This window comes from Mauremys reevesii, linkage group 25, assembly GCF_016161935.1.
Source record: "Mauremys reevesii isolate NIE-2019 linkage group 25, ASM1616193v1, whole genome shotgun sequence".
Taxonomy (NCBI): domain Eukaryota; kingdom Metazoa; phylum Chordata; order Testudines; family Geoemydidae; genus Mauremys; species Mauremys reevesii.
Genome location: NC_052647.1, coordinates 2,208,813 through 2,231,647, shown reverse-complemented (window position 1 = coordinate 2,231,647; position 22,835 = coordinate 2,208,813). Strand labels below are relative to the sequence as shown.

Here is a 22,835-nt window from a genome sequence, read left to right as displayed (position 1 = left end):
GAAAGGGGGGGCTCTGGAGCCATGTTTGGCCCAAACAGTGCCTCAGTAAGGAGATGAACTTGAGGGTTCCCCAGGCTACCCCCTCCTCCATAGCTGTACCCTGTGCCCTCTCCCCTGCCTGCAGATGGGGCTGGCTGGTGCAGGGGGCCGATATCTCCAGGAGGGTGACACAGCATCAGTGGCCCCAGCATGGTGCCTGCTGCCCCCACATCCCAGCCAGCGCGTGGCGGCTTTCACAGGGTGAATCACACCCTGAGCTGCAGTGGGTGGAAGTGATTCTGAGAAAACAGAACTGAACATAAGAACGGCCGAACCGAGTCAGACCAAAGGTCCATCTAGCCCAGTGTCTGTCTACCGACAGTGGCCAATGCCAGGTGCCCCAGAGGGAGTGAACCTAACAGCAGCAGAGACCTCGGCCAGCCTTTGGCATCGCACCTCATTGGCCCAGGCACGTGCCCAGCAGGGCAGTAGCCGGGGGTAGGGCCAGCACAGACTGTGTGATAATGGGCAGAGGGGGCCTCAGAGCTACAAACACACAAAATCTCCCCTCCCCTTCCCTCCCCCCCCCCAGAGGTCACTCCCAGTAAAGGAGGTCACTGCCTTTACCTGGGGTCACTCCTGCCAGCGCTTGCCCCAGCACAGCGCTGCTGGCGGGCATGAGGGAGGGGACCTCTAGGGCCCGTGGGATGCAGGGGGTGAGGCTTGGCTCAGGGCTTGATCAGCCCCAAGGGGGCGGAGCTGGCTGCACCCAGGGGGTGGCTCTGATACCCAGGGAAAGGCACTGGGGAGGTGTCTGCCCCTAGCAGGGGCATTTGATCCAGGCCTGTTGGGGCAACGAGCCCAGCCTGAGTCCTGCGGGGCCCTGGGTGCAGCCCGGCTCTGCCCTGCTATGGACCAACCCTAGACGCGCCTCCTATGCAGTCCTGGCTCCACCCCCACTTACTTGGGCACTCTGACTGCAACCCCTCCTAGGACCCACCCCCGCTTCTGGAGCCGAGGTCCCTACTCGGGGACGGGGCCGAGAGGCCAGGGTGCCAGGCTGTGGTGGGAGGGGTGCAGGGAGCCAGGGCTGGGCCAGCACCCCTAGGCGGTGAAGGGGAATGGTATGGGGACAGAAGGGTGGCTCTCTTTAACCCTTTGCAGACTGGACAGGCACAGCCTGGGGCTTAGTGGCTGGATCACATGCCCCCAAAGCCAGACACTGGTAGCAGCCTCTGTGCACCCCCCATTGCTGGCAGAGGGGTGACCGGTGAGGGAGGGGGAGGGGCTGTGCTTTGGGTCCCAGGCAGGGGAGGTAGGAATGGCTGAAGCTGGTAGATAACGGAGCCTGACTCTCCCCCTACCCATCGGGGGCAGGGTGGCCATGGGGCACAAAGGGTGAGAACCCTAGACGCTGTGTCAGAGGGAGGGAGCTTGGCCTGCCCCCTGCCCTAACAGCCAAGCAGCCTGGGGGTCCCGGCCCCTCTCCCGGCCCTCCCCCAAGAACTGACACCGCAGCCAGGAGTAGGGGGGAAGGTGCCTTGTTGAGAAAAGCAGGTGGAGCTGGGGGCAGCGAGCTATGCGGGGCAGAGTCTCGGGGGGGAGGGGGCTGCTTCTAGGCCTCTGCGGGGGCCTTATGGTCGAGGGTTTGGACGTCATCCAGGAAGCGCCTGGGGGTCAGGATATGACTGGAACCTGGGGGGGGAAACAGGTGGTTTGTAGTGGTGGGCACAGTGGGGCAGGCATCAGGCTGGCATCACCATCACCCCCATCCTTGCAGCTGGACCCTGCTCTAGTGCAGGGAGGGAGGGGCTGTCTCCTGCCCCCCCATGGCCTGGCACTGCACCCCTCGTACTGCTGTACCCTGCATGGCCAGGCAAGAATCCACCTGCTGACAGCGTTCCTCACCCTTGGTGTGTGCAGGGCGTGAGCCATATCCCTATGGGTGTTCCTGGGGGTGTCTGACTGGGCCCCCACACATGGTCCCTGGGCAAGGAGAGCCCTGGGGAGCCAGAGGCCAGGAGATCAGGTGGCTAGATACAGGCCATGTGGGGCTGCGGGCAGGTGGGGCCAGCACATCTGTTCCCAGGCCCCCCCGGGTGCGGGAGGACAGAGGGTGGCACGGGCGCCCTGTGGGTGCTGGGCAGGCAGTTCTAGGGTCTCCCCCTCCCAGGGGTTCCAACTGTCCCTGACCTGGGCATTCCAGCCGCCCTCCCCCCAGGACTCGCCCCACTCACCGATCACCACCTCTCACTTGCCCTCGCTGGCCTGGGTCACTTTGTAGGCGCAGCGCATCTCAGACATGGACACCCCACCCAGCACGTAGATGATGAGGCGCTGGCCCGTCGGTTTCTCGGCCGCTGGCTTGTTCTTGTGCCAGTGCCCGGAGTGGGGGCTGGGGGGAGAGAGGGGCAGTGTGGATACCGGGGGCTCGCTGAGGGAATGCCAGGCGGAGGGGTGGGCACTGCCCGAAGCGGGCGCTGGGGGGAGAGAGGGGCAGTGTGGATACCATGGGCTTGCTGAGGGAATGCCAGGCGGAGGGGTGGGCACTGCCCGAAGCGGGCGCTGGGGGGAGAGAGGGGCAGTGTGGATACCAGGGGCTCGCTGAGGGAATGCCAGGCGGAGGGGTGGGCACTGCCTGAAGCGGGCTCTGGGGGGAGAGAGGGGCAGTGTGGAGACCAGGGGCTCGCTGAGGGATGCCAGATGGAATGTCAGGACCCCGAGGAGGCTGGGGGGCAGGCCCTGCCCAAGGCCGTGGGACAGGAGACCCAAAGCCGGCAAGAGGGAGTAGGGGAGGGTGGCACCTGCCCTGGGCTAGGGGTGCTGTCTGAAGCTGGGCCAGTCCCTTTCCTCCATCCTGGGCCCTGGGGTGCTGAGGGGCTGCTGGGGGGCGGGAGACATGCTGAGAGGGGTCCAGGGCTCCAGGATCTTGGGCACCCCGTTCCCTGTAGAGGGCCGGGTCCTGGCCACACACTACCAGACACAGAGGCTCCTACACGCTGGGGGGGGGGGGGGATGTCAGGGCTCTGCCCCCCACAGCCCAGCCAGGCTCAGCCTTACCTGACAGCAGCCTGGGAGCTGGTGGAAGGGACCGGGTCTGAGAAGAAGGGCCACAGCTCCCTGTCCAGTCTGTCCTCAGTGATGTCCTGGGGGGTGGGGGGAGGACAGGTCAGAAGGCGCAAAGCAGCAGGAACCTCGGACATGGGAGCCAAGCCAGGCCCCACTGGGGGGCAGGGCCTGGGAAGGCTCCTCACTGAATGACTGACAGTCTCTGGGGGAGCAGCTGGGGCCCCCTTTCTGGGGTGGCACATGGGGAGCCAGCAAAGAGCACACGGACTCCTCCAGTGATGCCCCCCCCCATCTCCCTCAGCTGCTCAGTGCCCTGCTGTGAACTTCCCAACCCTCCATCGTTATGGGGAGGGCAGAGACCTCCTGCAGCTAGATCCAGGGCCCCTCATTTGCGGGGGGAGGCAGGGGGCTGCCCTCAGTGCCCCTCCCTGCTGCGGGTAGATCCAGGCCCTGCCTCTTGTCCCATGAGGTGTGTCCCAGCCACGCAGGGGACCCAGGCTATGATACAGCCGAATGACACATAATAGGGGCTTTTACATTAATCCGCTGCATTGACTTGTACAGGGAAGCTTAAGGCCTGACGAGCTGTGGCTGGCGCGGGGTGGGGTGGGGCCAGCACCCCTGATTGGATTAGCCATGGGATTGAGGCTACCGCAACTGCCTGCCCCAAAATCCCACAGGAGGAACCATCACAGCGCTGGAGCAGGGGCCTGGGAGCCTCCCGCCTGTGATCTGCCAGGGACAGGAGCTCGGGCAGCGCGGTTAATTCTTGGCCTGAAGGCTGAAGGCAACTAAGTGTGCCCCCCACCCTCTTGAGGAGTGCCCCACAGGGGAGGGCAATGGGGGCTTAGCCCACAGCAAGAGTGGGGGGAAGGAGCAACCATGTCACCTCTCACAAGCTAAGCAGGTTTGGGCCCAGGCAGTGCTTGGATAGGAGACCTCTAAGGAAAAGCCACAGGGTGCCAGGGGGTGCTAGTGAGTCAGCAGAGGGTGCTCTATGACCCCTGTATCAGCTGCCCATGCCCCACCCCAGAGGTGGCAGCGCCTCAGCACCAGGTAAGACAACTCCCCAACACTCGTATCTATGATTTAAGACCCCTAAGGATGGCAGCAGGAGACGACTTTCTGATGAGCCCCTCACATGGCTAGAACCATGCGCAGATACAAAAATGTGGATGTGCATCAGCCTGCGATCCACTAGCCATCTTTGACCTGTCTCTGCATCCTCACCTGCAGCAGCAAGCCCTCACAAGGGCTAGCGAGGGGGGTGGGGGGAAGGGCTCTTGCAGGGAAGAGGCAACGCTGAGGGGGGAAGAGCCAGCGCGAGGGCAGTATCTTGAGGAGAAAGAGCAGTGCTGAGGGCTGGGGGGGGTCTCATCACATGCTGCTCCTGGGGGGTCACGAGCGAAGGTACATGGCAGCAGCAGAGCATGTTGCATCACGGAGGGGTGAGGCACTGGGGCCCTGCCTGCGCCAATCCCAAATCCTGCTGCCCAGGAGCTGATGGGGACACTGGTGCTGCTCAGCGTGGCAAGGCGAGTGGGTGCCGGCCAGCCCCAACTTTGACCTGTCGCCCAGCCACTGGCTGCTGGCTGGCGGCCCCGAGTGCACTGCACCCCCTGGGCTGCCTGAGCCGGACACCGCGGTCAGGCGCTGCTGGGGAGTAGAGCCCAGCCCGGTTGTATCTGCAGCCGATCCACTATCTGCAGAAATGGTGCGCGGATATGCAGGGCTCTACACATGGCTGACCCCAAACCAACCCCACCCCCTTGGGCCCAGCCTGCCAGGTGTGACCCCCACCCCCAAGGCCAGGAAGCAGATGGCCCGGTACCTCCATGACGTCCCTGAGCCTGGGGGTCCAGCGGGAGAGCGGGTAGGTGGACTCTAGCCGCACCTTCCTCTCGGGTTGCAGCTGCCCGCTCTGGGGGAGGAAGGGAGAGGGGGTGAGAGGCAGCAGGGAGGGGGTGTGGGATGGGAACAGGGGCAGACAGGGAGAGCGCGGCCTATCTGAGTCACTCCAGCCGGGCTGGCAGGGGAGAGGCAGAGAAAAGAACAGAATGGATCACTGAGCGAGAGAGACAGGAGGGGAGAGAGACTGATGGGAGAACAGAGCCGCTTCCGCGAATTTGCTGCATGGCCACCCCATGCAGTGGTCACCAGCTCCAGCTCCCTGGCGATCTGAGGTCCTGACCCGCCCAGGGTCCTCTGCAGGGGCAGAAGGGGTCACCCCAGATGGGGAGTAACTCAGGGGTCACCCTCATATGGGGAGGGCGTCACCCCACTGTACAGGGGCAGAGGCCACCTCTGTGCTGGGAGTAGGTCACTGCCATAGGGGGACACCCCCAGGATGGCCTGGGCTCCCCTGTGCAGCACAGATCTGCCCCCTGGCATGGGTACAGCTGCTGGCCCCTGGCCCCAGTCCCTTACCCCACGCCTGAGGGAGGTGCCCAGGAACTCTATGTTACAGATGGTGTCGCTCTGCTGCTGGATGCTGGCATGCTGGATCATCTGGCTGAGGATCTCCTGGCTCACACCTGCATGGGGAGAGACAGGTCAGCGCTAGCACCCCTGGGACGCACCCACAGCCCAGGCATATTCAGTCCGGGGCCCCAGCAGTCCTAGTTCCTCGATCAAATCCTGAGATCCTGCTCTTCCCACCCCTCCCAGAGCTGGGGATAAACCCAGGAGTCCTGGCTCCCAGCACCATCTGCTCTAACCCACTGGATCCCAGACAGTTAATGATCGAATTCAGGTTCTTGCTGCTCCTGCCTCCGCAGGTTCTCTCGGGCGCTGGGGGCAGGGGTCTCTCTAGCTCCCCCTGGCAGTGCAGTGGGAGCCCCACTCCCCCGATCTGGGCTCCCCCTTCTGCGGCCAGTCAGGTGCAGTGTCAGAGCCATGGTCTGGCTCTTTAATGCTGTGAGGCCTTGAGCTGGAGGGAGGGCAACCCCCCCAAACCATTTACTGCTGCTTAGTGCAGAGGGGGAGGCCTGGCAACTCCACAGCGCCCCCTGGCCAGGAAATTGGGCAGCCAGAGGAGCCTCATGAGGGCACCTGGCCTGGGCAATGGGTGCAGGAGCAGTGCCTGAGCAGGGTTACAGGAAGGGCCCCGGAGCAGGGCCCTGCCCCACTGAGCCAGCATGGGGCAGGAACCGATGGGGGAAGAGGGACTGTGCCAATGTCAGGGTCAGGGAGGTTCCCCAGGCCCTGGTGAGCTGGGGGAAGGGGCTGGATGCAGCAAGAAGCAGGGAGCTGGTCCAGGGAGGACACAAGGGGTGGGCAGGGAACTGGTCGCAGGGGGCTCAGAGGCAGAACATGGTGTCTGAACAGCCTGCAGGAAGGGAGGGTTGTTCCCCCTCCCTGCAGAGAACGGGCCGGGGGGCTGCCCTGGGTGTGTGTCTCCATCCCCCCTCCCTGCAGAGAACGGGCTGGGGGGCTGCTCCAGGTGCGCGTCTCCATCCCCCCTCCCTTAACAGAACAGGCCAGAGGGAGGGGCGCTCGGGGTGTGCCTCTCCATCCCTCCTCCCTGCAGAGAACGGGCTGGGGGGAGCGTGGAGGGTGGACACTGCTGGGAAGGCAGCAGCAGGGAGCAAAGGCCGCACTGGCTGGCTCGCAGGCACCGAGAGGTGGGCAGAGGGGAGACAGGGCCGTAGAGCCAGGCTGGACACAGGCCCCGGGAAACGGCTGGCCAGGAGGCGCCCTGCATGGCTGGGGGGTGTGCCAGTCTGAGCAGTGCTACTCCTTGCAGCCGCACACAGGGCCGGCTCTAGACCCCAGCGCGCCAAGCGCGCGCATGGGGCGGCATTTTGCCGGCAGGGCGGCAGGCGGCTCCGGCGGACCTTCCGCAGTCATGCCTGTGGAGGGTCCGTTGGTCCCGCGGCTCGGGTGGACCTCCCGCAGGCATGACTGCAAGAGAACACCAGGAGCCGCGGGACCGGCGCCCGGCAGTGCGCCCCCTGCTGCGTGCCGCCCTGCTTGGGGCGGCCAAATTCTTAGAGCCGCCCCTGGCCGCACAGACTGGGCACTGCCTCCAGGGGCGTCCCCTGCAGCAGCAGGCCCCCCAGTGCTGCCCCCTGCAGGCCTGTGGTGTTACCGTTCTTCAGGAAGATGAAGAGCAGGATGACACGGATCTTGTCATAGGCCTGCACGCTGGGGTCCAGCAGGACGGGCATGATGATCTCCATGGGGTCCTTGATCATCTCCCCATCCCTGTCCGTCCCCATGGCCAGGTCCTGGGGGACAAGGGGGGCAAACACACAAGGCCCAGGTCAGGCCGCTCCGCTTCCTCCCGCTCCTGCAGGAATGGTTTGATAGGATAACGTGATTTAGTCAATAGGTCAATAACGTGCGACCACTGGTAATTAGTACCGAGGGTCAATGTTGGGATATTGAAAGTCTTTTTCCTGAGTGTCTGGCTGGAGAGTCTTGCCCGCGTGCTCAGGGTTCAGCTGATCGCCATATTTGGGGTCGGGAAGGAATTTTCCTTCAGGGTAGATTGGCAGTGGCCCTGGAGGTTTTTCGCCTTCCTCCGCAGCATGGGGCAGGGGTCGCTTGCTGGAGGATTATCTGCTACTTGAAGTCTTTAAATCAGGATTTGGGGACTTCAACAGCTGAGTCAAGGGAGAGAATTATTTCAGGAGTGGGTGGGTCAGCTTTTGTGGCCTGCATCTTGCGGGAGGTCAGAATAGATGATCATAATGGTCCCTTTTGATCTTAAGTTCTATGATTCTATGCAGCGGGATGGGGGACAAGAGGGCCCCACAGACCACAGCTCGCCTACCCCGTGTGCCAAGGCCCCCTTCTCCCTGGGGTCAGCTCCCCCTGGGGTGAGCAACAGGCCCCCAGGGAGTAACCCAAGCCCCATGTCCCCCTCCTGCACCCCCGGTGCTGCATGGTGGGGCTGGCCCTGGCTCCATCGAGCCTGCGGGTCTGAGACCCCTCTCTACGGGCTGAGTCATGAGCCAGACTCTGCCCCCGAGCTGCCTTCTGCCCACAGACCCACCTGCTCCACGCTGCACAGGTTCTCCACCGATCCTTTGAAGTGCCGCATGCAGTGCTCAGCCAGGTTCAGGTGTGTGGAGTACTGCGGGGAGAGACCAGGGCACGGGGGAGTTTACCACATCACTGGCTGGTCCAGAGCACCTGCACCCCCCAACCCCCAAGGAGGGCCTCTCGGCCAGAGGGGCAGCCCCAACCGGCTGTATAAGGCAAGTATATAGGGCTTGTTTTGCCCAGCACTGAGGTGCAGCCACCTCTGGGATGGAGCGGGGCAGCTGGAGGGGAGGATCAGGAGGGAACCTGGGGGGGAAATGGCTCTGCCTGAAGGGACAGGTCAGCAGCTCTCATCAGGCAGTAAGGCAGTCCCATCACTGGGGCAGGGCTCCTGTCTAGATCTGGACAGAGCCCCCCAGAGTGCCCTGCCCCCCAGAGAGTCCCTACTGTCCCTCACCAGCCCCACAGAGCACCCTGCCCCCCCATCAGCCCCACTGAATGCCCTGCCCCCCGCCCACTAACAGCCCCAGCCCTATTACCTTGTTCAGCTCTTTCAGGTACTCGGGCATCTTCTTCAGCATCTGGGACAGGTCCTTGATGTTGGCCTGGTGGGAGGCAGTGGTGAGATCCTGGCCCCTCCCAGTGCACGGAGCCCCCTGCAGGGCAGAGCCCTCGCCTGGGGACAGCCGCAGCAGCCCAGCCACGCATGCCAGGGCCAGGGCGGGTCACTCAGGCCAGCTGGAATAAGCCGGGAGCCCTGCAACGCGAGTGCCCCCCGGGGTGTAAAGCGGCAGGAGGCCGGGAGATGCCAGTGCTGGCTCTCTGCAGCTCTCCTGCGCGCCCCGATCCTGCTGTCTGACCTCGCCCCATGGGCCTCCGCCCTCCCCCACCGTGGGGAGTTCCAGAGCTCTGGCTGGGGGGCAGGGGGTTCCACATACACCTCTTAGCCCTTTATAGGCAAACCCTGGGAGCAATGGGACAGCCTCCCCCCCAACCGCCAGCCCCTCCTGGTGCAGCAGGGCACCTGCTCCTCCCCAACCGTGGCACTGGGATGGGTTCCCCGGCCCGGACTCCCCAATCGCCCCTCCCCAGCCCCACCGCACCTTGTCCGTGGTCAGCCTCTTGCTCTCAGAGAAGGTGTGCAGCAGCTCCATCACCTTCCTGCAGCAGGGAGAGGGGTCAGACTGGAGCCAGGCACTGCCTTGGAGGTAGGGGGTGCCCTGTCCTATGCTACAGGGGATGGAGCCCCTGCCCCACAGGCACCAGAGTTCTCTGCCTCGAGAGCCTCAGACGGGATGGGGGGGCACTCTTCTTAAGTTACCCCAAGGCAGAGAATTCAGTGCACCTCTGGGGGCTCCTGGCATCCTGCTGGGGGGGAATGGGGGCAGCAGCAGGCCCAGCAGGAGGTCGGTGAGGGACTCACTCAAGGGGGCTGTGAGGTGCATGGGGAGATCCTGGGAAGTGTCCAGGGGGATCCCTGAGAGGAGATGCAGACAGTGGCTCTGGAAGGGAGCGCTCAGGGGTCCTTTGGGGAGAGGGGCTGGGTCCAGGAGGTCTCAGCACTCAAAAAGGAGCATGTCTGAGGGACGGGCCCCAGCACTGGGTGGGAGGGGGAGGGGGAATCCTGGCAGTGAGCAGGAGAGGAGTGTGTTGCGGGGGGGGTGTCCCTGCACTGCGTGAGAGAGGAGTGTATCCAAGAGGGGGTGCGGTTCCAGCACGGGGTGGGAAGGGAAGGGGAGGATGGGGGAAGAGGGGAAAAGAAGGGGAGGGGTGTGTCAATGGGGTGGAAGTTCCTGGCACTGGGTGGGAGAGCTGTGTCCCAGAGGGGAGGTCCCGGCATTGGGCGGGGAGGGGAGCGGTGTGCCGAAGGGGGAGGGATAACAGGTCCTGGCATTGGGTGGGGCACGGAGTGGTGTATCCAGGGGGCGATGGGTTCTGGCCCTGGGTGGGGCACGGAGGGGCATGTCTGGGGGAGAGGCGGGACACAGAGGGGTGTGTCAGGGGCAGGGCTGAGCGCACTCAGTTGGAGATATCAGCGATGTGCATGTGGCGTAGCTGCACCCAGAGTTCGTCGTCTTCATCCAGCAGCGCCTCCTTCTCCTGCGAGTCGCTGGTCCCCGTCGTCTCGTACCTGCAGGGGAGGGGAGATGGGGTCAGGCTGCGGCACCCCTCCCCCGAGCGTGGGGGCTGCAGAGCAGTGCAGGTGCCTGGGACACATCCCCCCCAGCCCGCCTGAGGAGGAGTGCGGGGGGGGATGTGGCAGCCAGGCCCTATTTGTAGGTGTCGTTCTCGATGCTGAGCAGGTCGTAGGCCATGGCCTGGAAGGTGAGCTCGTGCAGCAGTGGGGACACCAGGTCAGCTCGGTCCACAATCAGCAGCTGAGAACGGGCTTTGTCGGGTCCCTGGGGCAAAGGAGAGAGAGACCCGTCACCCCCTGCTCCAGCAGATGGGTCCTGGCCTGGCTCACACGGCACAATCCAATGGGTCCTGATGGCCTGAAATTTCACCACCCGCCCTCTCTGCGGCCCAGCCCCCAACCCCAGGGGAAGCCAAGAGACACCCCGCAAGCTAGCTGGGATGTGCCCTGGGGTCCTGCCCTGACCAACAGGGAGAGCTCCCCACCCAGCTCTGCTGCAACGCCCCCTGCAGGGATGGGCCACCTGCCTCTTGTGCTAATAGCAATGCCCCCCCCCCAAGCACACTCTCTGCTTGTGCCTCTCCACCAATGGGAGCATGTCCCTTACAAGGCAGCCCCCCGACTGCCCCCTGCCCCATATGCTGCGTGGGGGCGGGGGGGAACTACACCAGAAGGCCCTGGCTAGTCTATCATTAACCAACACCAGGCCCAGAGACTCTTTGATACAAGGTCCCAGAGGGGGACAATGGGACGTTATCCCGATGCCCCACCTTGCATCTAAGCTGGGACCCCATGTGAAGCTCTAGCTCCCCACTCCCAGCCTGGGTGGCCCCCCAGCATCCAGTTGGACAGAGACCACTCAAATGTTCAGCAGCTCAGACCCACATCATGGGGGCGGGGGGCTGGCCTAACCCCCACTCCCTGCCTGATCAGCATGCACTGCCCTCTTGGTGCAGCAGGTGGCGATAGGAGACCAGCCCTGCGCTCCCATGGCAGACGGCCCTGAAACCAGCTCCAGCGTCCCCAGTGGAACCCAAGCCCACCCAGGAGCACCTCGGCAAGGGGCTGCGTCTGCTCTTCGCTGGGTAGCACAGACAGTCGGGGTGGGGAGGGAACGTACAGCCCCTGATGCTTCCCCAACTGTCCCACCTCAGAACGTGGCCCAATTTTCAGCCACACTTGGAAGCAGAACCTCGGACCACCACCCGCCCGCCTGGCAGGTCTCCACAGCCTCTGAGTAAACACATTGAGGCTGACGGGGCAGCGCCTCTCTTGGAGGAGTATCTGGCCCCCACCACTGTAGCACTATCATTGCTTCATCCTGCCTCCCCCCAAACCATGCATGTGGGGCTGGGCAGGGCTGTCACCCCATTGCAGAGGGGGATGGAGGCCCAGAGAGGCTGGGTGACTCACCCAAGGTCACACAGGGAGTCTGTGGCAGAGCAGGGATATGAACCCAGAGCTGGCGCCATCATTCCTCTCCAGACCTACCCAGCCTGGGTGGGTTGCTATGCCCAGTTGCCCCCCCCCCCCCGCCGACTCTGCTCACACCTTTGCCAGTTCGACTCTGCTGCTGGAGGGATCCCCGGGTCACCCCACCTTGCCCAGAGCAGAGGGGGGGTTAGTGAACTGCCTGTGCCAGCTACTCCTCAGGGCTGGCAGCTGGAAAACATCAAGGCAAGAGGGACTAGTGCAGACAAGGCCCCAGGGCACCGTGACCGGGGGCTGGGTGGCTTTGGAGACCTGACTGCTAGAGGCCATGCTACAAGAGACCCTGGGGTTCTGCGCCAGCTGGCAAGGTGGGGGCACACTGGTCTAGCCAGCCGGGATTGTGCTGCATGGAGCAGGGGCTTGAGTCAGCACTCCCGGCCCTGCGGTGGGCGAGCTGTCTGGATTCTATTGAAGGGGGCTGGGCAGTCAGGACTCCTGGCTCCTATTCCTGCCTCTGCCACCTACTCCTGGCACGCTGCTCCATGCCTCAGTTTCCCCCGGGTAACATGGGGATAGTGCTTACACCTGTGCCAGGGAGGCTTGGCAAGAGCCTCAGGAATATCCCTGGGGGGACTCACAGGAGTAAGAGCAGCAGGGTGTGCACGGAGCAGGACTTTGTCCTCCCCAGCACCGCCCAGCTCCTGAGAATAGCACAGATCAGACAGGGGCTGCAGCAAGTAGCTCCGGTGGTTAACAAATATGCTGTCAATCCCTTCCCTGTGTAGACGGTTTGGGCAGCCAGGTGTGTGCCAGGCTCCCCTCTGGAGGCAGGCCTGTGCTGCCAGCTGTGAGTTAGAGAGCGTCTGTGCCATGGCAGGCAGCTATCCCAGAGGGGCCCCCCGGCCGAGACTGGTATCATTATCCCCATTTTACAGATGGGGAAACTGAGGCACAAATAGGCGAGGTGACTTGCCCAAGGTCACCCAGCTGGGAATAGAATCCCCCTCTCACGGCCCAGTCCAGGGCTCTATCCACTAGGCAACACTGCCTCAGTGGATGGGAAAGTAGAGAGGAAAGGCGCTCATGGATCCACAAGGTCAGTACCAGGACCCCAGCTGGGGAAGTTTCTGGGACGAAGCCCTTTGCTGTGCCAGACCCCAACAGGTCTCTCTCTTCCTCCAGGACAGGCCACACGGCCTCCCCATCTCCTGAGACTGAACCGTTGGGCTTCACCCCGGGAGCCCTACCCAGCGAGTCCAGCTGAGACAGACCCTGGTACAGACCCGTCCACTCCGCAGGGCCCGAAGCCCCTCGGCCCAGGTGACAGGGCCACTCCCCCAGCGTTGTCAGAACAGTCAGTTTCTTAGGCACCTGGACTCCAGCCCCGGCAGCTCAGCCCACTGAAGGTTAAAGCAAGAGGCCATTCTGGTCATCCCAGAGCCCAGCCGTGCTGCAGCGAAACCTGTTTTCAGACTCCAGGTCTCTCACTCACGGCCTATCTACATGTAAACCACTGCAGCTGTGCCGCTTGGTCAGTTCTCAGGTGAGAGCTCCCAGCTTCCCCCACTTATCCCCCAGTTCAAACCTTCCCAACTCTGTGTCCTTGAGCTGGGGGCCCTGCTCCGATTACCTGCTGGGAGCATCCAGCCAGGCGCCATTGGAGCCGGCACAGTCTTTCTGGCTCCCAGGCTGATCTGGGTCCGATTCTCTTCATTTCACCAAGTTAGGGAGGTGACCAACCCCCGGCCATGACTCTTACTGTCCCTGAGAGTCCTTCCCCCCCATGCCCTGCCAGAGAAGCCATGAAACAAATAGGGGAAACTGAGGCACGCATCAGCTTCATAAAAGATATTACAAACATTCCCAGTTGGTCACAGGTGCACAGTCTCCCAGCAGCTCGGCAAAGGCTGGAAGCAAGAGCAGAAGCAACAGGAGGGAGAGATCTGGGCAGGTCTTGGATTTTATATCACTTTGCTTCTCCTAGGGGGACAGGAGGCACTGGGTTTCCTGTGTGAGAATCCAAGGCAGGGTGGGTTTGCAGCTCCCCTCTGCTGGGGGTGGGACGGGGACGGCAGGAGCTGGGGGGAGCCCACAGGCCAGGGCTGACTTGTGGCTAAGGCTTAGGAGAGCTGGGTTCTAATCCTGCTCTGGCAGACTCCCTACATGCCTCAGTTTCCCATCTGTAACACAGGCCACCCTGCCTCCCCTGGGAGGCTGAATTCATTAGTGAGGTTCCGATACCATGGGGATGGGTGTAGGAGCACACACAGACAGGAGTGTCCAGGTGTGGAAGAGGCTCCGTGTGCAAAGCTTAGTTCTGTGACCAAACTGCCCTGTTTATAAACAGAGAGATTGTGCTGGGCACACACTTTCCCAGGCGGTGCCTCGGTTTCCCCATCTGTACAGAGGAGATAAGGACACTGGCCTTTGTAAAGCACTTTGAGATCTGCCCACGGCCAGTGTTAGAGAAGGGCTGGGGCCATTAGTCCCCACACAGGAAATGCTATTGTTCTGCCAACCCCTAGGATCTCCAAGGAGGTCTAGACCCCACACCTCCCCCAGCCAGGATCTCCAAGCAGGTTTGAAATCACTCCTCCTTCCTTCTACTTCTCATGTGCTCCCCCCGCGGCTCTGTCCCAGGGCAAGGGCATGGCCGGCACAGCTCACTCACCTCTCCCATGCTGGGCTTGTATTCCTTGAACACCTTGAGTTTGGCCAGCACAGCGCGAGCCAGGTAGAAGTTCTTTTCATGGTCCCTGCAGCAAAGACAAACCCTATGGGTCAGAAACCTCTCCTCCCGCAGGGGCACACACACCTCCTGTAGGAGATGACCAGGTACCCTTCTCCCGCTGGGCACACTCACTTCCTGTAGCGGATGGCCGGGTATCTCCCCGGCACACTCACTTCCTATAGGGGATAGCTGGGTACCCCTTTCCCCGGGCACACTCACTTCCTGAAGCAGATAGCTGGGTTCCCCTTGTCACAGTGTGGGGGAGACAAGGCCCTGCACACCCAGCTTCCTGCGACTCACCATGACTCTCAGCCAGCCAGTAAAACAGGTTTGTTTAGATGACAGCAACACAGTCCAAGACAGGTCTTTCAGTACAGACAACAGGACCCCCTCAGTCAGGTCCATCTTGGGGGCGCCAGGGACTGGCTAGGCTCCCCTCCATTTTCCCAGCCAGCTCCAAACTGAAACTCCCTCCAGCCCTCCCACCCAGCCTCCCCCAGACTCCTCCTCCAGCCTTTGTCCATTTCCTGGGTAAAGGTGTCACCTGGCTCCCACCCCCCTCCTGGTTCTCAGGTTACATGCTCAGGTATCTGGCCTCAAGGAAAGTCTCCCATCCCCAATGCAGACAGTCCCAGCAAAACTCCCCTGCAACCTGACCAGGTCAATACTCCCCTCTCCCTGCTGCGTCACAGGCATCCACGCAGTATTCAGAGAAAACATTAAGAACATTCCCACTTTGTCACACCCCTTCCCCCGGCACACTCACTTCCGGTAGCGGATGGCTGGAGACTCGTCCAGGGTTTCGCACAATGTGGCAATCTGCTCTGCCAGCATCTCCTGCTCCTTGTTCTTTTCCAAGGCGCGGTAGGGGTTGAACCAGATGTGGAAGGTCTGTGGCCTGTCCAGGGACAGGGGCGGCTCTAGGCACCAGCAAAACAAGCTGGTGCCTAGGGCGGCAAAATCTAGGGGGCGTCCCCTGCGGCCGGGGGGGCGGCAGGCTGGGCCGGCGGACCTGCCGCAGTCATGCCTGTGGAGGGGGCGCTGGTCCCGCGGCTCGGCTGGACCTCCCGCGCATGACTGCTTGGGGCGGCCAAAAACGTAGAGCCGCCCCTGTCCAGGGAGTACACCTGGGGGGCGAGGGGAGCAGAGATCAGACCCTGGTGCCAACTGCTGGCAGCCAGGCCAGCTGTGCCCCATACCACGCCCCTAAGATGCGCTGTTGGACCAGACCAGCCTGGCAGAGCTATAGTGAGCCCCTAGTGAGGGAGATCCCTTTGCCAGAGCCACTCCTGTTGTGGCAGAGGGACAGCGGCCCAGAGATTCACGCACCAGCCTGGGATGAAGACTCCCTGGCTTCAGGTCCTTACTGAGCTGCAGACTCCCAGGTGCTCTCAGGGTGTGTCTCTGCCCTGGAGAAGTCAATGTTGGGGGAGGGGGCTTGGCCACGCTTCTAGTCTGGTGAAAGCCCCAGTGTAGCCACGGGCAAACCTGGCATCAACGCGCGCCTGCTGCTGTCACTTATTTCACCGGCCAAACAGAACGAGCCATTGGGGCAAACGTGCTTGGACACCAATAAAACAGTATCGGCCATGAAGGGTTCGCTGGCGCAATGGGACGGGTGAACCAGCAAAGCCTCCTGACGGACACTCAGCTTATACCAGCCAGAGCTTCTCTTGGCACAGCTGGCACAGTACCCCAGGTGAAATAAGCTACAGAGACGAAAGGACTGCTTTGCCTACCCAGCATCTACCCAGGGGCTCTGCCACCACATCTACCCAGGGGCTCTGCCACCACAGCTGCATCAGTTACAGGGGGGATTTTTGCTCTCATGTCCCCATGACAAACCCAGACCAACAAAGCTTTTGTGTGTAGACCAGGCTCATGTTGCTCTGTGCCTCAGTTTCCCCATCAATGCAATGGGATTGACAACACAGCCCTCCCCTCAGGGGCGTGAGGGGGGAAATCCACTGACGACACAAGGAGGGGATGGGGCTGTTGGGCAAAGGGCAGGCGTGTGGAGTATCGGGCTGTCTTGCAGGCCTGGTATAAACCATCAGTAAGAGCTGGTAAAGCCGGGGCGGCAGGGCCTTCCTCCCCCAGACATCTAAGCCAGCGATTCCACGTCTCACAGGGTGTGAGCAGCCGGCTAGTCCCTGCTGCCCTGTGCTGGCGATAAACCCAGGGCCCTAGAAGGGAAAGGTTCCCCCCACCCCCCAGCCACGTTGAACACTAAGGGTGGGGTGTCGTACGTCACCGTCTGCCCCGCAGCCCGGCTCCTCCAAAGCCCGGCCACCCCTCACCTGGCTCTCGTAGGGCAGGAAGGCCACGTTGATCTCTTTGAGGGTTTTGATGGCCTTGGTGACCCGTGACTTCCTCAGCTCCTTGACCAGAGGCTCAGGACAGGCTGCAAGGCAAAGGCAGTGGGTGGGGGTGACAGGCACAGGGCTCAGGACCCCCAGCACAGTGCCGCCCTCCCAGACAAGGCCAGGATGGGCACAGCAGGGGCAGTAGTGCTGCACACCTGTGGGGAACCTGGGCAAGCCAGCAGGGACACACAGGAGTCAACGATGAATCCAGCCCCACCAAACCAGAGTCACGCCGGGTTCTCGCCTTCTGCAGCATCAGCAACGGGGGGAGGGGGGGGCACAATCTCTCCTGTGCAGCCCCGTCTCACACCCTCCCTCAGCCCCTCCACAGGGGTAAGTGACTGGAGTGTACAACTCAGGATGATGCACAAGGAGGAACGGGGATTTGGGCTCCCCCTGCCGCTGTAATGGGGAGAAGCAGATGTGACCCTGACACACTGAGTATTCTGGTGGTGTCCCATCCCCCCACCCCAGTTGGGACTGATGGAGCAATGCATGCTGGGAATGGTAGCCAGAGGCGGCCTTTCTGGGCGCACGCTGTGAGCCGTGTTGGCTGGAGGCAGGCCCGTGGGGGAGAAGGAGGGGGGAAGGGGTAGGTGGGGTCGTTCAGTCTGGTCTGCTGGGGCACTGGCCTGCTGGCAGAGAGAGACCCCCCACCCCCACTGTGCCGCTGGCCAGGCTCCCAGCTGGGGAATCTGCTGCCTCCTGATACTCACGGCTGATGAAGAAGACGTGAGCCGCCTTGTAGTTGAAGGTGGGGGTGCCCTGGAAGTCACTGATCAGAGCCTGCACCGACTGCAAAGGGGGAAGGGGGGTTGTCAGCACCAGCCGAGGCCCCTCCCTGCTGCCCGAAGGGCCCAACCCACGCCCAGCCCCTGGGGACTCAGGGTCCAGCATGATGCCATCAGGAGGTGGGCTGGTTTTCACCCCCCTGGCTCTGGGCTCCCTCCCCACCTGGAACAGGGCATGTGCCCATGTGCCCGGGACAGCCTCAGGGCCCAGCCCCGTCTCTCGCTGGCACACAAGTGTCCGTGCTCGGCCACAGACGGGACCTGGCATTGGCCTTGCTGCTGAACTAAGTGAGCTCTGAGCAGTACCCAGGGAACAGCCGGCTGAGCAGCAATCCCAGGCAGCCGCCATCAGGGCCCGCTCCCTCCCCTGGTGCCACACTGGGCACCAGCAGCTTTGCCACACCAGCTAGCCAGGCAGGGTGTTCGGAAGCTGTTCAGACTCCGTGACCGGCATTGTCACAGGTGAGAACCTGGCTGCCCGGTTGTCACGTTATTGACGTGAACAGGGACCACATAGAACATGGTTGCGACCAAGGTCCTCTAGTGGAACCAAATCTTGTATAAATGGGGTCAAATAGGGTGTCTAAGACAAGGTTGTGGTTTGCTGGATGTATATGTGTATCATTTTTGTAGTTGAAGTTATGAATATTGGCTCTAGACTGTGTGTATTTCAAACTTCTGCTATGCTTCTGGGTGACACCTCAGACAAGTTGGTGTTAGCTCTGCCTAGCCTGCTTGATGGCTCACTAAGGATCATCAGCTAAACAACTGACCTATTGAGAGAAGGCAGATATGTAGGCAGACTTGCCTAGGTGACTCCAGACTCCATTTTGCTGTAATTTTCCATAGTAAGAACAAAGAGGTGTTCTTACACCTGGAAAAGACTATAAAAGGCTGATGCCTCATCTCCATCTTGTCTTCAGTCCTGCTTCATACTTCTGGAGGGACTTTGTTACAAGGAAGCTCTACACAAAGGACCGAATGACCCATCCCAGCTGTGGATGTACAGTACTCCAGAGACTTGATTTGAACCTGCAGTTTATTCTATCACTGCTACAAGCCTGAACTAAGACCTTTGCCGTTACTGTATGTAACTGATTCCATTTGACCAATTCTAGCTCTCATCTATATCTTTTTCCTTTTATGAAAAAACCTTTAGATTTTAGATTCTAAAGGACTGGCAACAGCGTGATTTGTGGGTAAGATCTGATTTATATATTGATCTGGGTCTGGGGCTTGGTCCTTAGGGATCAGAGGAACCCTTTTTCTTTTATTAGGGCATTGGTTTTCATAGCCATTTGTCCCCATAAAGAGTAGCACTTGTGGTGATACTGGGAGACGGGAGTGTCTAAGGGAATTCCTTGTGTGACTTGTGCTTAGCCACTGGGGTAAGACCAAAGTCCTCTGGCTGGCTGGTTTGGTTTGCCTTAGAGGTGGAAAACCCCCAGCCTTGGGCTGTAACTGCCCTGTTTTAAGCAATTTGTCCTGAATTGGCACTCTCAGTTGGGTCCCACCAGAACCAGCATCGTTACACCGGTCCCCTGAGCCCAGCCGCCCACCATCATCATCCACGGCACAGCCAAGGGAGCAGAGCGACTGCTAACAGCAGAGCCGATGACTCCCAGCCCAGCCCTTCCACAGCAGAGCGGCAGGGCCATTACCAAGCCTGTAGTAGAGGCCTGCAGCCCCAGCCCCAGCTCGCAGGCCTCTACTACAGCGCTCTGTCCGCGGGCAGCACCTGTGGGTTCTGGGCTGCACCATGCCCGCTGGTGCCCCTGCCCCTGGTCTCCCTCCACTCGCCTCCCTGAAGCAGACACAGGAGCCTCCTCCCTCACAGCCCCCGCTACGTGAGCCTCTGCCTCAGCGATTCTCCTTCGCTTTGAGTCTCAGCTGAGGTTAGGGTGACCAGATATCCCGATTTTATAGGGACAGTCCTAATATTTGGGTTTTTTTCTTCTATAGGATCCTATTACCCCTCCAACACCTGTCCCGATTTTTCACACCTGCTATCTGGTCAGCTTAGCTGAGGTTGCCTCTTTCCACCTGCTGCATCATCCCATCCAACCCCCATGGGACTGCACTGCGGAGAGGTCCGTGGGACAATCTGTGCTTCCCGTGGCAAAGAACACGAAGCCCAGCTCTGGGGAAGCAGCCTCTTAGGGGGCCCATACTAGCCCCATTCCCATCCTGAGGTCGTGCTGCACATCCCCCCGGACAGCGCCACCTCCAGGCAGCACGAGGAGCTGCCCCGGGGTCTCCCCTGCTCCCCATCCAGCTGCCCCAGGCCTGAGCTCCTACCTTCTCCACAGGGCTGAGCAGGTAGATGGCCTCCAGGCTGGGGATTGGCTCCCGGCACTTGTCAATATCTTCCACAGCTAGGAGAGAGCAGACACTGGGTGTGGGTCAGTGCGTCCTAGCCACCCACCCCAGCTGCTCTCCACCGGGATGGGGGGAGGGAAAGCCAAGGGGAACAGGGATGTTCGCTGGCAGCAGGCTGGGGGGTTCTGCAGTTTACAATGCAGCAGCTGCTTTGATGTGGGGCCATGGGCTGTGATGCTGCCACAGTACGGAGCAGGGAGGGAACATCCCTGTGTACTGTGCTGGGGGCACCCCGCTAGAGCCCTGGCTCAGCTCTGTGCCCCTCAACCCCAGGGCTCCTCCACCCTGGAGCAGGGAGCCAGCATTCCCCCTCCCCAGCCAGGACCCTGCCTGCAGCGTGGGGGAGGAGCAGCGAGGAGTTAACGGGAGCTGAGAAAAATGCTGAAGACGTTCCAGGGGCTGAAAGCGCCGGGCTAAGGGAACTAGAGCTGGCTGGGAAGGTACCAATAGCAAGGAGGGCATCTAGGGGGCTGCAAAGGGAGGAAACTAGATGCAAACGTGAATGACAAGTCAACTCCCCAACTGTGAGGTGTGTCCAAGGGGGAGGGGAGCCCTGGCGGGGGGATCAGACGGGAGGGAGGGCCCACTCACGTGTGATGCCTTCGTCCACAATGGCGGACATCTTGCAGCACGACGAGAGGATGCGCGTGCTCGGGTGGTCCATGATCAGCACCTGAGGTAGCGAGAGGGGAGCTAGTCACTGCCCTGACCCAGCCGCCCACCATCATCATCCACGGCACAGCCAAGGGAGCAGAGCGACTGCTAACGGCAGAGCCGATGACTCCCAGCCCAGCCCTTCCACAGCAGAGCGGCAGGGCCATTACCAAGCCTGCACTTGGCTGAGCTGGCCGTGCTAAGGACTGCGTGAGGAGCGACAAGGGGAGCGGCTCCGAGCAGAGTGGCTGGTACAAGATGTAGGAGACGGAGACAAACCTGGGACACCCGGCCATTGGGAATGGTTCTACCCTCCTAGACTGGAGGAGATCAGCCTCTTCGCCCAGGTGACAGGGTGAGTCCTAGCTCCCAGTTCCCTGCTCTGATCCACCACATACCCACTCCCCAGCCCTCCGACAGAACCAGGATCAGGGCACGGAGAAACGGAACGAGAGGAGTCTCCGTGTTCCCCTAGGAAAGCCCTGTAGGCCATCGGCCCAACATCTCCACCGCCTTCCTGCCGTGCCAAATGAACCCATTGCTCTGTGCAGCCCAGCATCCTGCTGTACCAGATCCAGCCACTGGGAAAGCTAGTCCCCTGTGCTCCCTCTGCCGCACCGGCCTAGCCCACTGCTCCACACACCCCAGCCCAGTCCATGCCGGGGGCTCAATAACCTGCCTGCCCCATGGTGGGCGCTCTCCTGTTCCTCCTCCCACCCCGGCTGGCTCCCTGGGCCCAGTGGTCTGATCCGGGGGGGGGGGGGGGGATGGATATGGGGCTAGCTTCAGTGATGAGCTACCAAATTTTTAACAACCGGTTCCCTCCTCCCTCCAAATTTTTAACAACTGGTTCCCTCCTCCCCACCCCACTCCTGTCCCATCCAACCCCCCCCATGTTCCTTGACAGCCCCCCCACCCATGCCCTATCCACCCCCCTTCCCTGTCCCCTGACTGCCCCTTGCCACCCCATCCAACCCCTTCTCTCATTCCTGATGGCACCCCGGGCCCCCTACCCCATCCAACCACCCCTTCTCTATGTCCCTTGACTGTCCCTGGAATCCTTACCCTAACTGCCCCCACCGCCCCATCCAACCCCTGCTCCTTTCTGACTCCCGACCCTTACCCCCATTCAATCCCCTGTTCCCTGCCCTCTGACTGCTCCAACACTAATCCACCCCCAACTCCCTGCCTTCTATCCATCACGCCTCCCTGCTCCCCTTACCTTGCTGCCTGGAGATGGGGTCCCAGCTGGGCTGGGGCTGGGACCCGGACACTGGGGCAGTAGCCGCGCCGCCCAGCTGGACCGGCCGCAGACGCCGGGACAGGAGCCCTGCTGCGCCGTCCGGCCGGACCCGGACCCAGACCCGCCGCGGACCCGGGCAGGAGCCGAGCCCCGCCCGCGCCCGCCGCTGGGCCACGGACCGAGCCAAGCTCCGCCGGGCATGACCTGGACCCCGGGGCAGGAGCCGAGCCCCGCCCGCCCCGCTTGCTTACCTGCCTGCCTCCGTCCCTCCTGTTCAGGCTTCCCGCGAACATCTGATTCGCGGGAAGCAGGGGAGGGGGAGGAGAAGGGGGCGGAGCAGGAGAGGAGCGGGAGGTGAGCTTCAGCCGGAGCTTTTGTTAAATTTAGCAGCCCTTATAGAACTGGTTGTCCTGGAACAACCGGTTCTAAAATGGCTGCTAAATTTAACAACCGGATCGCGGGATCCGGTGCGAACCGGCTCCAGCTGACCCCTGGCTAGCTGGACAAGCTGGGTCTGATCCAGCACAGTGGGAAGACAGACATACCCAAGCCTAGCTGGGGACGGATGATGAGCTAGACAGAGCGGGGATCTGATCCAGCCTGGAAAACCTCAGGTTCCTAATGAATCCCAAGAGGCTGGATGGGGAGGAGCACAATATATGGATACAGCATATCCCCAGGGGGACACCAGGGCAGCAGGCCCGGCCTGCTTACCTTCCATTCTCCTTCCTTCTTCACGCTGCAAAAGACAACGCTGAAGATCTCTGTGAGGGAAAGAGACGGGGATTAGTGGTGGGGCTCGGACAAGATGGCTGTGCCCTGAGCCAGAACCCACTGGCTGGTGGAAGGACCCCTCGGGGAAGTGGCTCAGAGGCTGCTTTCAGGCCAGCTAACGATGTGCTCCTAGCAGAGCCCCCAGTCAGCGACTGTGGTGGGCTGGCAGGCTAGATGGGCCATGGCTCTGATCACGTTTCCTTTCTGCCAGGCCAGATACGAGCGCAGCTGAACTAAGGATCTGACCCCGTGCAGCAAGAGACAGGGCCGGCTCTAGGTTTTTTGCCATCCC

The 22,835-nt window shown here is 61.8% G+C and overlaps 1 pseudogene; it reads right to left on the bottom strand.

Annotated features, from left to right (window-relative positions):
- Positions 1-1,594: 1,594 nt before the first annotated feature.
- LOC120391206 overlaps positions 1,595-22,835 on the bottom strand; it is a 40,088-nt pseudogene continuing 18,847 nt past the window's right edge.